This window comes from Emydura macquarii, unplaced genomic scaffold (genome assembly GCF_026122565.2).
Source record: "Emydura macquarii macquarii isolate MOO-44397 ecotype Brisbane River unplaced genomic scaffold, CSIRO-AGI_Emac_v2 contig_1876, whole genome shotgun sequence".
NCBI lineage: Eukaryota > Metazoa > Chordata > Testudines > Chelidae > Emydura > Emydura macquarii.
In genome coordinates this window covers 13,539,258-13,552,220 of record NW_027132013.1, presented here as the reverse complement: position 1 = coordinate 13,552,220, position 12,963 = coordinate 13,539,258, and the positions used below count along the sequence as shown (strand labels likewise).

General features: G+C 44.3%; 1 protein-coding gene across 1 annotated transcript in view; it reads right to left on the bottom strand.

The window, feature by feature from the left end:
• MADD (MAP kinase activating death domain) overlaps positions 1 to 12,754 on the bottom strand; it is a 133,617-nt gene extending 120,863 nt beyond the window's left edge. Inside the window, exon 1 of the mRNA XM_067557708.1 lies at positions 12,662 to 12,754. The gene's annotated coding sequence lies outside the window, so the exon portion shown is untranslated. The remainder of the gene's footprint in view (positions 1 to 12,661) is intronic.
• Positions 12,755 to 12,963: the final 209 nt, after the last annotated feature.

The following is a 12,963-nucleotide window of genomic DNA, read 5'->3' as shown; positions in this document are numbered from 1 at the left end:
GGGACACACACCATGGTAATAACAGTAGCTCTCGCCAAAAAACTGCCATACCCCATAATTACAGGCCAGGACTGGCCATTTTTTTGGGCAAGTCATTAACAGATTTGTATAGTGAACCAGGATCCGGGTCATTGTTGCACCGAGTTCCCTAGACTATGGAGAAGCCAAAGACCCTGAGGAGGGATCCTCCCAGCAAAATGGTCATCAATCCCCAAAGGGAAAGAAGAGATAAGCAGTCAGGACCTGGAAGCTCTTCTATCGGGCAGGAAATTTTTGCAAGAACAGAAAAAAGACTATGCTGAGCTGTGCATATGAACAACTGGCCTCCATAAATGGGGAAATAACAGAGCCTCAGTGGGGTAAGCAATATCCATACTTTGCACTCAAGAAAGAGCCCCTGTATCAAATCAAAAGGGATCAACAAACCAGGATAGCGAGGGCCCAGCTGCTGGTGCCATGAAAGTATCGCTGGAGAGTGTTGCAGTTCGCGCACAACAACCCATGCACTGAACACTTGGGAAGAGAGAAGTCACTGTCATGGGTATTAGCTAATTCTACTGGCCAGGCATGCGTCGGGAAGTGAGAGAATACTGTTCCTCCTGCCGAGTACAAGGTAGCCAGCAACAAAGCAATTCCTAAGGTGACCTGGGTTGAGACACCCTTCGAAAGAATTGGAATGGGCATGGCCAGGCCCACAGAAAAGACCACACAGGGGCTTCAGTACACAATGATAGTCAACTATACAACCAGCTACCTGGAGGATTTTCCCTTTTGCTCCATGACAGATCCGGTGATACCACCAGAGCTCTTGAAGCTCTTCTCACGCATGGGATTTCCCCACAAAATACTAATGGATCGAGGGATTAACTTTCTCTCTCTGCTAATGCATGAATTATGCTCCCTTCTGAAGGTCAAGTCCCTGGAAAACCTCAGTGTACCACACACAGATGGCCTAGCAAGCGATTTAATAAGACTATGAAGGGATTGTTGAGATGCTTTATTAGTAATGTCCCAAGCACTGGGACCAGCTACTCTCACAGCTTCTGTTTGCCATAAAGAAGGTCCTGCAGACCACTACAGGGTACACTCCCTTCAAGTTACTTTACGGTTGCCAACCGCAGGAAATCATGGACTCGCTATAAAGGGCTTGGAGCAATAGGATATAGACGCCTTAAGTACGACCAACACATCTTACAACTAAGGGAACAACTCAGGACATAGGGATGTTTGCCAGAGAGGATTTAAAGGCCCAACATACACAGGAACAAAATTATTATAGAGGGGTTCTACTACAAACTTTCTACACAGGTGACTGGGACCTTTTGCTGCTTCCTTCAGCTGAGTCGAAATTAATGTGCTAATGGCAGGGTCCACTTGAAGTTGTCAGGCAGGAAGGGCCAGTGGACTATGAGATAAAACTACTAGGTAGAGGGAAGGAAACAAAAATCTATCTTGTGAATCATCTTAAGCCTTGGAAGACACAAGACTCTGCTGATGGCACCTTAATTTAGGCTCTGTAGAGGAGGGAGTTAAGTACCCAGTGGCCAAGAGCAGACAACAGTATTTGGGGGTGAGGAACTCATCTCTGCACAGAGGAAGGAGCTCCTCCAATTGTTTGAGGACCTTGCAACTGTACTTTCCCTCTGCCCAGGGAGAATGCAATTAGTTCATCACCACCTAGAGATCACTCTGGGCTAATCAGGGAGAACCCTAGACCATTGCTACAGAGGATGAGGGACACAGTCCAAAAAGAATGAGCTATGATGGAGATGCGGGGGTGTAACTGTGGAGTCCCAAAGTGAATGAGGAGCCCCATAGTGCTGGTCCCCAAACCAGATTGTTCAGTTCAGTTTTGCATTAATTTCAGGAAGGCTAATTCCATCTCAAAATTCAATGCCTACCCAATGCCAAGCACAGATGAGTTACTAGAGTAGCTGCAACTGGCAAAGTACACGAGAACTATTGATCTCACAAAAGGTTATTGGCAGAAGCCTTTATCCTCATCCTTTCAAGAAAAAACTGCTTCCCTCCATCCTCATCAGGCACTTCCATTTCAAGACTGACTTTTGGCCTCCATGGAGCTGCTGAAGCTTTCCAGCAGCTATGTATAGGATCCTCAGTCCATACCATCAGTATGCTGTGACCTGGGAGAGATAACCTGCAACACTTCAAGACAATATTAAAGGCCCATCAAGATGCAGGTCTTACCGCCAATCCCACAAAACAAAGACTAGTCATGACTGAAGTAACCTATTTGGGGTACCACACAGGGGGCAGCCTCATGAAACCAGTGGCCAACAAGGTACAGGCCCTAAAGCCGTGCCCAGTTGCCTAGACAAAGAGGAAAATAAAGAATTTTCTCCACCTGCCAAGGTATTACCGGACGCTTATCTCTAGTTTTGCCTCAATTGCAGCCCCCCCTTACAGACCTCATAAAAGGTAACAACTCAAAGAAGATGCAATGGGATGGAAAATGAGAGAAAGCTTTTAATGAACTGAAAACACAACTATGTCAGGTGCCTATACCCCAGCCCCAATTTTTTCACATGAATTCATACAGCACAGACGCCTCAAACTTAGGACTTGGGGCTGCACTCTCACTAGACTTCGGAGAAGGACATTCGATCCTACACCTATGTAGAAAGATATTCCCTAGAGAAAAAGCTTACTCAATTATTGAAAAGGAGGCATCAGCAATCAAATGGGCTGTGGATTCCCTCAGCTATTACCTGTTGGATAGCCCTTCTCCTTGATCACATATCATGCTCTCCTATGCTGGCTGCACAACATGAAAGACATGACCCAGCATACAATGCGATGGTACCTTGCACTACAGCCATATAGTTTCAGAATGCAACGGATCAGGCAGGAAGGGACCATGCTAACACTTATTTTTTTGGATGGGAAATCAGAGAAGGAGACAACCTGCCCAATACCGCCTTTCCAACTTGAGGGGTAGGGTATGTGAACGGCACATACTCACTCCAGTAAGGAGGTGGCTAATGAGCTCTTTTGGGCTCAGTCAGCACTAACCAGGCACACCTGTGAGGCTCGTTCTGCCCGGAGAGGGGAAGTCTGAAAAGGGAAAGCCTGCCACAGGAAGAGATGGTGAACAGGAAGACAACTGCTGTACCTCAGGGTCTGCTAGCAACAGGAACAGATCATCAAAGAGGAAGACAGTCATAGACTCTCAAGACTTCAGGGTCATAAGGGACCATCATGACCATCTAGTCTGACCTCCTGCACATTGCAGGCCACAGAACCTCACCCATCCACTCCTGTAATAGACCCCTGACCTATGACTGAGTTACTGAAGTGCTCAAATCATGATTTAAAGACTTCAAGTTACAGAGAATTCACCATTTACACAAGTTTAAACCTGCAAGCGACCTGCAATCCATGCTGCAAAGGAAAGTGAAAATCCCCCAGGGTCTCTGATCTGGGAGAAAAAGTCCTTCCCGACCCCAAATATGATGATCGGTTAGATCCTGAGCATGTGGGCAAGACCCACCAGCCAGACACTTGGGAAAGAAGTCTCTCTCGTAACTCAAAGCCCTCCCCATTGTGTCCCATCACCGGTCATTGCAGATATTTGCTGCTAGCAATTGCAGATAGGCTACATGCCATTGTAGGCAATCCTGGCATACCATCCCCTCCATAAACTTATCAAGCTCAGTCTTGAAATCAATTAGTTTTTTTGCCCCCACTGCTCCCCTTGGAAGACTGCTCCAGAACTCTGATGTTTAGAAACCTTTGCCTAGACCTCACTGTCCCTGAGACTGCATGGACCAGGTATAAAACATGACCCAAAAGGAGAGGCTGGAGGCAGACCCTAATTCTAGTTAAATACATTATACCTGCTGATAAGTCAAACCCAAAAGGGTGATCAAAAAGTGTCTAAGAGACAGACCACCTTTCTCTTCCCCACTCTGATTTCTCCATGCCCCCATAGGGGAAGGAGAGAGAAAAGGACTTGTTTGTTTTGTTCAGACAATCCCTTGTGTCCTATAAATGAGGTAAGGACATTGCAAACAACTCAAATCATGGTCTGGTGGGCACTCCCTGGAGCCCCCGTCACACCATAGTTAACAGCAGAGAGAAGGGGGAGAAGGGGAGTGCAAGCTAACAAGTGGTCTCAATGCTCTCCATGCATCTCCCAAGGGAAAAAAATTGGGGAACATATAAAATCACAGTTAAAATAGGAGACTTTTATATTTACCTGACCTCTGTGCCCCACGCCCAGCACTCAGCACCCCTACCCTCTTCTACTTTATCCCCAGCTTTAAATCAGTCAGTCATACACTCCACAACTGTTCCAAACTGTTCATATACACACACTGCAATGGCCCAGAGCCTCTGAATCCTGACTGGCCCTGGAATTAGTTCTCCCTTTGATTTCTAATCAGGTTTTCTCTCTGTCAGCTAGCCATAGCTGGAAGTGATGAAGTGGGTGGACTCAGTGCCTTCTGAGATTAGTAGCCTACTATGTAGACGACTCAGAGGGGCTGGGAAACCAATGGAAGAAGCATGTTCACTGTCACTGAGGTGTAGAGAAATGAAAAGCTTCCCAAGCAACACCTAAAGCCAAGTAAGGAACAGCATGTTTGGCTCTGAAGGGCCTGCCCTTCTAGACCCAGGATGGTCACTATAATGTGAAGGGAGAACAGAAAATCCTATATTTGTTAAGGACACATACGATTAGATGAGATAGCTCAGGGGAAAGGGAAATTGAACTTTTGAGCTCTAAGTAATCGATTCCTCTCTGATTTAACTGCTAGTGACAGAAAGTAGTTACCATTTAATGGTGGTTCAGTGACCCTTGTGTGAAATGAGTTTGGTGGGTAATAGTCCAATTCTATAAAATAGATATCATCACCAAAACTATCATAGCAAGAGACACTAACTGAGCCCCCTTTTTCACAGTATCTGAAGAGATATCCACAAATGAACAGGCCATGGGGACAGAACTTCCAATCTCACCCCACAGGGACCTCTTTGGAGCAGGACTGATTCCCATTGGGAAGAAATGGGGCAGGGAAACATGCATTCTAGCTGCTCAGGTTTTACCTGTACTGTTAATATGAAGACTATTCAGTGTCTGGTACTGTCAATTCCACACTTTTCAGGAGAAGGAAATTCACTTAAAAATGAAAGGGTTGTAGAACCTAACAAGGATCTAGACTTCCCACTGCCTTGGGGCAGAATGAGGTGTCAAAGACCAGCTTAATGAAGCCAAAAATCTGAGACCAGCAAGTGCCCACAAAAAGGTGTATGGGGTGAGAGAAGAACCACTGCCCTACTGCTAAGCAATGAGTCAACTGTTAACACTACATTTGCAGCCTTGCTGGGGGAAGGGACAGGTAAAAGGGCAAGAGAAAAGCTGCTCTTGTGATACGGCAATGAACTGGGATTTAGGAAAACAGGGTTTAATTCAAGGCTTTGCCACAGACTCATCATGACACCTTGGATAAGCCATTCTTTTTGCCTCAGTTCCCAATATGGGAAATGGGGATAATGATACCTCCCCTGCCTCTCAAGAGTGTCACAAGGATTAATTCATTCTTGTTTAAGGTGACAAGCACCATAGACAAACCTACAAATAAAACAGAGAGCTCACATTAGATATTACAAGGTACATTGTATGCAACATGAGGACCAGCCTCTGCTTTTAGGTCTGCCACAGCTATAAGATGCTCAATAGGCTGTGGAAAAAACAGAAGATTCACAGGTCACGTTGGTTCCAGCTATTGCATTGATGCATTATTTTATATAGTGACATGGACTTGTAGCAGAGTTTCATTTGACTGCAATTTCTGAGGATGCAACAAGAGTAGAACTGCCTCAGGATGGATAACTTAGGCACATGCAAACAGTAACTCTCATTTCCAAAGCAACACCAGTTCTGCCAGCTGGTCAGTAAAGGAAAAGCAGCAGTCAACACCAGTGAGGAGGCCACCCCACAGTTCAGTGGCTTCTGGGCACAGAGATCCAGCCTGGCTGATAGCACGAATCCTCAGATTTATAGCAGCAAGGGCCATTTGTGTTGGCAGGAATTCTACTGGGTAATTCTTTAGAGTGTCTTTAAATTAGTCCCTACAGCTATAAGAGACAAATTCAGACTAGAAATAAGGAGCACATTTTTAAGTGATGATCATAAAATTTTGAAATAACTCTTAATAGGAATTCTGTGGAGTCTCTGTCACCAGAAATCTTTAAATAAAGATGTTTTTCCAAAAGATATACTCTAGCTCAACCAGACATTAGGCACTATACGCAAGAGTTACTGGCTGAACTCTATGGCAGGTGTTATGCATAGGTCTAACTAGATAATCATCATGGTCCCTTCTGGCCTTAAAAAAACCTATGAAAACAAGCAGCATAACCCTCCAGGAGCTAAGATACAGTGATCATTCCACAGCCTCGTAAATTGCCCCATTCGAAAATGTTTCTCATGATTCAACTTGTTTTCCTCAGATTCATCCCATTTCTCCTAGTTATATTCGACTGGGTCATTAACAATTCTTTGCCCTCCTGAGCACTTACACCCTTGAAATACTGGGGGACAGTTTCATATCCCCGACCTTTAATGCTTAGCCAAGCTGCACTTACTTAACTCTTTTATTCTTGTTTCTAAATCAATTCCTTCAAAGTCCTGATCAATGGTTAGACGTCTATGTTCTCCTTCTAATTTGTCAGTTTCTTTCTGGGACAGAGTGTAAAATTTTCATACATTTTGAAGGCATGAGAAAACAAATTTTCTGGAGTTTTTTGAGGAAAAATGGAAATTTTGGGAAAAAAATCAAAATATCTGCAATCGTTATTTGCTTAGCAAAACTAAACTTTACTTTTTTTAAAATGAAAGATGTATTATGTATAATTTAGTTAGCATATAAGTACTGCATGGTATATTTATAAAATGAATATGTATAAATTCTTTCATTTTTATTTGAACAACAGCATATACCTAGTATTGAGGATGGAGAGGCAGCTACAAGCTAAAGTACTTGGGTGTATTTTTTTGTCTTTTGGCAAATAGGAAAAAAGAATTAAATATTGGAAATAGGATGCATCATTGTTGTTGTAAACAAAAAGGAAGGTTATACCCTTTGGGCTCAGAAACAGTATGTAAATAGTATGGCCAGAACAATTTGTTCAAATACTACAAGAATTTCACGATGGAATGACTGGTAGAATCTCTGTGGCAGATGTGACTGGCTCATTTGATATATACCATGGTGTGAGACAATGCTGTGTCCTCGCTCCCACACTTTTTACTATGTTCTTAGCTGACATCCTCACTACTATGTCAGACAACCTCAGTTTAGGAGTCTATATTCGCACTAGAACCAACAGGAAACTATTCAACTTGACTAGATTATGTGTCAGCTCCAAGATGCATGAAGAATGCATTAGAGAACGTCTCTTTGCAGATGATTCAGCACTAGTTGCTCATTCAGTCAGAGACATCCAAGAGATAACCACTCGCTTTGTGTCAGAAGCAAAACAAGTCAGATTAAGATAAATACCAGTAAAACTTAACTTCTTTACCAACCATCCAATAGACACAATGTAGGTAGTGATGCTGTACCTGAAGTTCTTGTCAATGGGGAAACCCTTAAATGTGTCAACACCTTTATGTATCTAGGAAGCACAGTTGCTAACGATAACACCCCTGATGCAGAAGTTGCATATCACATTCGGTCAGCATTCAAAACATTTGGAAGACTATCGAAACATCTCTGGTATCAGCATAGCATCACTACAGCAACTAACATGAAGGTCTACCACGCTGTGGTGTTGAATGCATTTCTGTATTCTATAGAAACAAACAACCCTAGATAGGCAACATCAAAAAGCTTACAAGCCTGCAACTGAGACATCCATGGCAGCTTCTAGGAATTAAATGGCAAGATCGAGTTCCAAACACCAAGGTATTGAGAAGAGCTGGCACACCCAGTGTTAAGGCACTTATAGAGCTGCGCAGCTGAGATGGACAGGTCATGTTGTCCATATACCGGATCATCGACTCCAAAGATTCTCCTCTACGGTGAACTCAAGGAAGGGAAACTTGAGAGAGGAGGTCAAAAGCTGTGCTATAAGGACGTTTTGAAAAGAAACTTGAAGTAAGCAAAAATTAACATAATGAACTGGGAAGAAGTTGCCAGAGATTGATGTAAATGGAGATCTGTAGTGTATGAGTCTATCCAGGCAGTTGACATGCATAGAGAGGCAGCGTAATCAACAGCACCATCTACACTGGCATAATATCAAACAGCTCTCCAATTTATCCTGCCCAACTGTCACAGAAGCTATATTTCAAATGCTGGACTCATTTCTCATCGCCGAGCTAACAAGTGCTAAATTTCCCTCCTCCACAGTCATCATCAAATATGATGGACAGCCAAAGTAGAATGTAAATAGACCTGATCCGACATTATCACACAGATGCAGAAGAAAATAATTTTTCATGAGAAATGTTTTTAAATATTTATTAGTTATTATTAGAAAGCATTTTGAAGGACTAAAGGGCATCAGTAACAATATTATTTTAAACATTACTCTAAAAATCCTTTCACTATTCATTTTGAGAAAATATTTCATTTAACAGTTTATTTTCAATTGTTCCCAAAATTTTCAAGTTTTCCACACTACGCCTTGGGGGTGGGAAGGGCAGACAGGACATTTTTCTCTGCAAATGTTTACATTTTTTTCTGGTCCCTCACAGCTCTATTTTGGGATGGAATTGTTCAGAATTGAATGCAATATCCCAGGAGCAGTCACACCAAAGACCAAGGATGACAGTAGAAATTGAAAAAAAACCACTAACCATATATACTGCCTATCTGCAATTGTACCCTAACAGAGAACATATCAAATATTCAACTCACTACACTTGATCTCACTCAAAAGGACAAGGAGAAAGAGTATCACTTCCCATTTCCATGACATGATGCTTCTACCTATGTAACTCATAAATCACGATGCGATGTGATGTGAAAGCAAAAACAACAAACCCATGTCCACTTTCTATCCACTTTCACTCCATAGTTGTCTCTGTTATTGCTTCCCAAACTTTCATTCTTCTACTGAACTGATATTTTAGATCATTTCCCTCAGATGTATTACTGTAGCTGCACTGTTGCAAGTTAAATCTGCCCAGTTTTATTCTCTCTAGATCCCCATCATCATTTGTAACTCTTCCTAATTTAATATCGCCTCAATTTTTCATCAACATTCGTTTACTCCCTCTATTAAATCATTCAGGAAGATGCTAAATCCCTAGAGCCACATCCATTCACTGTAATGCCAACCTGCTACTCATTATTTTGTTTATTATGATCCTTTGGTCCCACAGACCACATCAAATCCAAGTCAATTTGAATTCATTATAGGTAAAAGAATAAGATACCATTAAATGTTTTACTAAACTTCAGATCCCGCTTCTATCATTTTCCTTTTAGCCACTAATCCTGAAATTCTATCTAAAAATGGATCAAGTTAGTGGGGTAGGATTTGTTCTTTATAAACCTCAAACCGGAGCCTTCAGCTGTCTGGCTTCTATTGTCCAGTTGAGCCAGGCTAAGAGTAGACTAAATTATTTGCATATATTCCCCCAAAAATTGTTGAAAAAGAGTCAAAGTTGAAAGTGTTTCCCTTTTAAAAACATTACCTATTCTTTACTTTCTCTTCTTGCTACCTGCTGCCACACAGACCTTCATCATCCACCATCAAACGAGCTGACCTGACCTATATTGCCCACTAAACCTTAACTTTGCTGCCTTGCATGCCTCAACAGTTGAAAATGTTGTTGTTGTTGTTGTAGGGGGAGGAGGGCAGGGTTTGGTTAAGTGAAAGTACAGCTGCACTTGTGCTAATAGTAGTGCAGGTTCTAGTCTTGACAGTGCTCAGACACTTTAACCATCATGCCATGAAAATGTATGCTCTTATTATTATTATTATTTTAATGTATCTGTATCATCGTAGACCTAAGAGTCCCTATCATGGACCAGGACCACATTATGCTAAGTGCTGTACAAACAGGGCGGGGAAAGAGTCTCTGAAATAAAGAGCTTAGTCTAATCACTGTGGATAAAACATACGAGCTCTATCCACATTAATGCTAGCTCCTGCAGCGTTGCTGGATAAATTAGTATAAAATTTTGTAACCTACACAAGGGTTTATTATGTTCTCCAATGGAAATGGTCTGTAGGTACACTATTGATTTTACATTGTTTATTAAGTGCACAGTGAAGTTTTATAAAGGGATATGATTCCAGGATATAGTAAGTTAGAAAAAATAATGAACTTTGACCTAATACTGCAATATGTTGGTAGAGTAAGAATATTTTTATAAACAGAACAGGAATGATTGATCTGTGTGATGTTAATGTGTCACTACATAATGAAGTAAGGTTATGTATGTGTATATAGAGTTTGCAAGTTTGTACTTTAACTACACTAGTTATCTCGTGTAGTAACTAACATGTACATGCAAAAAAAATTAATGTGGTGTTAAGGTTTTAGGTACTCAGAACAGCTTTGTGCTACTCATGCCCATCCTGAACACGAGAATTGGAAACGCAGTGTTAAGTTCCCCTATAAATCTCTTATTAAAAGTTTAGCATTATAAGAAAACACAAAATGCAGATTATGAAAACCAGGAAATGCAGAATTAAGATGACACTTTCCACACAACACAGCCATACAACCTGAATCCTGTCACCTCTGATTCCTCCCCAGTGGAGACCCTCAGGAAGATCACACTATCTTTTGCCTCCCCTCAGCCTCTCTCCACCAGTGGCAAGGTCTTCACAGATCAGTGGCATTATACAGACCACAGTGAGGGTCCGGTGGAATATATGAACAAGAGTGCTGATTTCCAGTTGTGCTGAACACAGAGAAAGCTGCAAATTCGTTGGGTATTGGGGGGAGGTGGGGGAGGAGAATAAGGTAGTGTTATATTCACAGTTCCTTTTGCCAACTCTATGGGGGCCAAGTTAAGGTTGAGGGGCTGTGTGTCTTTAAAATAATTTTAAATGTTGCTCTATACCTAAAACAGCCTAAAAACAGCACTATATGAGCGACGCTCAGGCCATAACTGCAGATACTAGAAAAGAGTGGGGAAAAACAAGGAACAGAGGACTACAATCTCCAAATGGCACCTCTAGCAGACCATTCCTTCCCCAGGACCCAAGCTTTTTTCAACCTGGTCCAAAAAAAGGGCAAAACAGCAAATGACGTCCTCCTCCTGAAAAAAGCCATCCTTAACTTATGGAGTACTTTGTAAGAAATTCAGTCTCTCTGCAAGCACAATGCTCAGTTGCCCTGTTTCTCCTAGCTTCCTAGTCTGGGAACTTCCTAATCATTTCCTTCCTGGGTGGAAAGAGAAAAAGAAAGAGCATCAGCTTCCTCTCAGAGGCCCTCCCCTAGCTTGCTACTACCTCCTTTTTCTATCTCTGCTTTAATGAGCCTTTGTGTGAAGGATATACAACCCCACCACAAGTCATCTTTGTAATTCCCCACTAACCATCCTCAAGACCTATGAAAAGCCCCCTTCCTAAATAAATAGATACCATAGCAATAGCTTCTAAAAGGCAGCGACTATTCACTCCTGGCTAAAGCCACATAATTCTGTATCCTCAGGGGAAGAGAACACACTTTGTACAGTACAGTGAACTTGTATCAAACACCAACTCCCAGTGAGAAACCAGGAAGCCTCCTTCAAAGCCCTTTTACCACCACTATATGAAGGATATACTAACCCTGAGCAGGCAGCAGCCTGAAATACTGCAGAGGTGCTGTCTCATCTAGAAGAGCAACTAACACCTCTGAAGGTACCCAAAGGGTCTACATGTGCTGGACAATCACGAGACCAGGAATTGAAAACCAGAGGTAGCACAGGCAGGATCCTGCCAGTCCCAAGCACAAGCAGAGGCCTGCAGCCTTCATGCCAAAGCTGCCAGCTGGCACACCAGGCCCCACATAAGAGTACTACCTCAGAGTGCGAGCTGCAAGGTGCCCTTTTAGGCCTCGGGGCTGACATGATGCACCGGGGGCTCAGACAGACGATGGGACAGAGACTGATAGAAATCAGCTGTGAGGAGCTTAAGTGACCTTGCAAAGGACTCTCCATCACGAGAGCATCACCACAGCGCAAGGCTGGGGGAGGCAGGCAGGCAGGCAGCTGCACCAGGGCCCAGCCGCACTGCTCAGTCCCAGACAACTCAGGGGAAGGAGGAGATGCAGCAGGAGAAGGAGGGGAGGGGAAATAGCATATCAACCAGCTGTTTAGGGAAACAGGACAAGTGATTCCCAGCCCCTAACCTCTCTCAGGACACAGTACCCCCTACACACCCATCTCAATCAGCTCCCACTGCCCCCCTACCCCGGGGTACCCCGCCCCACTGCCCCTTGCCCTTCCAGTGTCCCCACCCCCAGACCACACAGCCCGCCAAGATACCCACCTCCAGCTCCACACCCCCGCCCCCAGACCAGACTGCACTGCCCCCAGGGGACCCACCTCCAGCCCCCGTGCCCCTGTCCCCCCAGGGGACCCACCCCAGCCCGCGCTACCCCCTAGCGCGCGCGCGCACCCCCAACCCCTACCACACGCAGCCCGCGAACCGCCAGAGCCGCCCCCGGAGCGGGGTCCGCTTCTACCTGCCGCCACAGGCCGCATCCCCCGCCGCCGCCCCCTGCTGCTCTAAGCCAACCGGACCGGCCAGTTCCGCACCCAGAGCTCGGAGCGGAGCGAACCAGCGGCAGGGGTGGGAGGGGAGCGGAGCGAACCACTTACAGCGGCCGAGGGGGAGCGCAGCGGCTGAGGCGCCGCACGTCGCAGAGGCGCTACAGCCTAGAAGCGGGGCTGGGCCGGGAGGAGGGAGCTAGTGAGCGCAGCCCCACCCCCTGCCGCTGCGGGCGCGGCCCCGGTCGGCTCCCGAGCCTGGGGCGGGAGCGAGCCA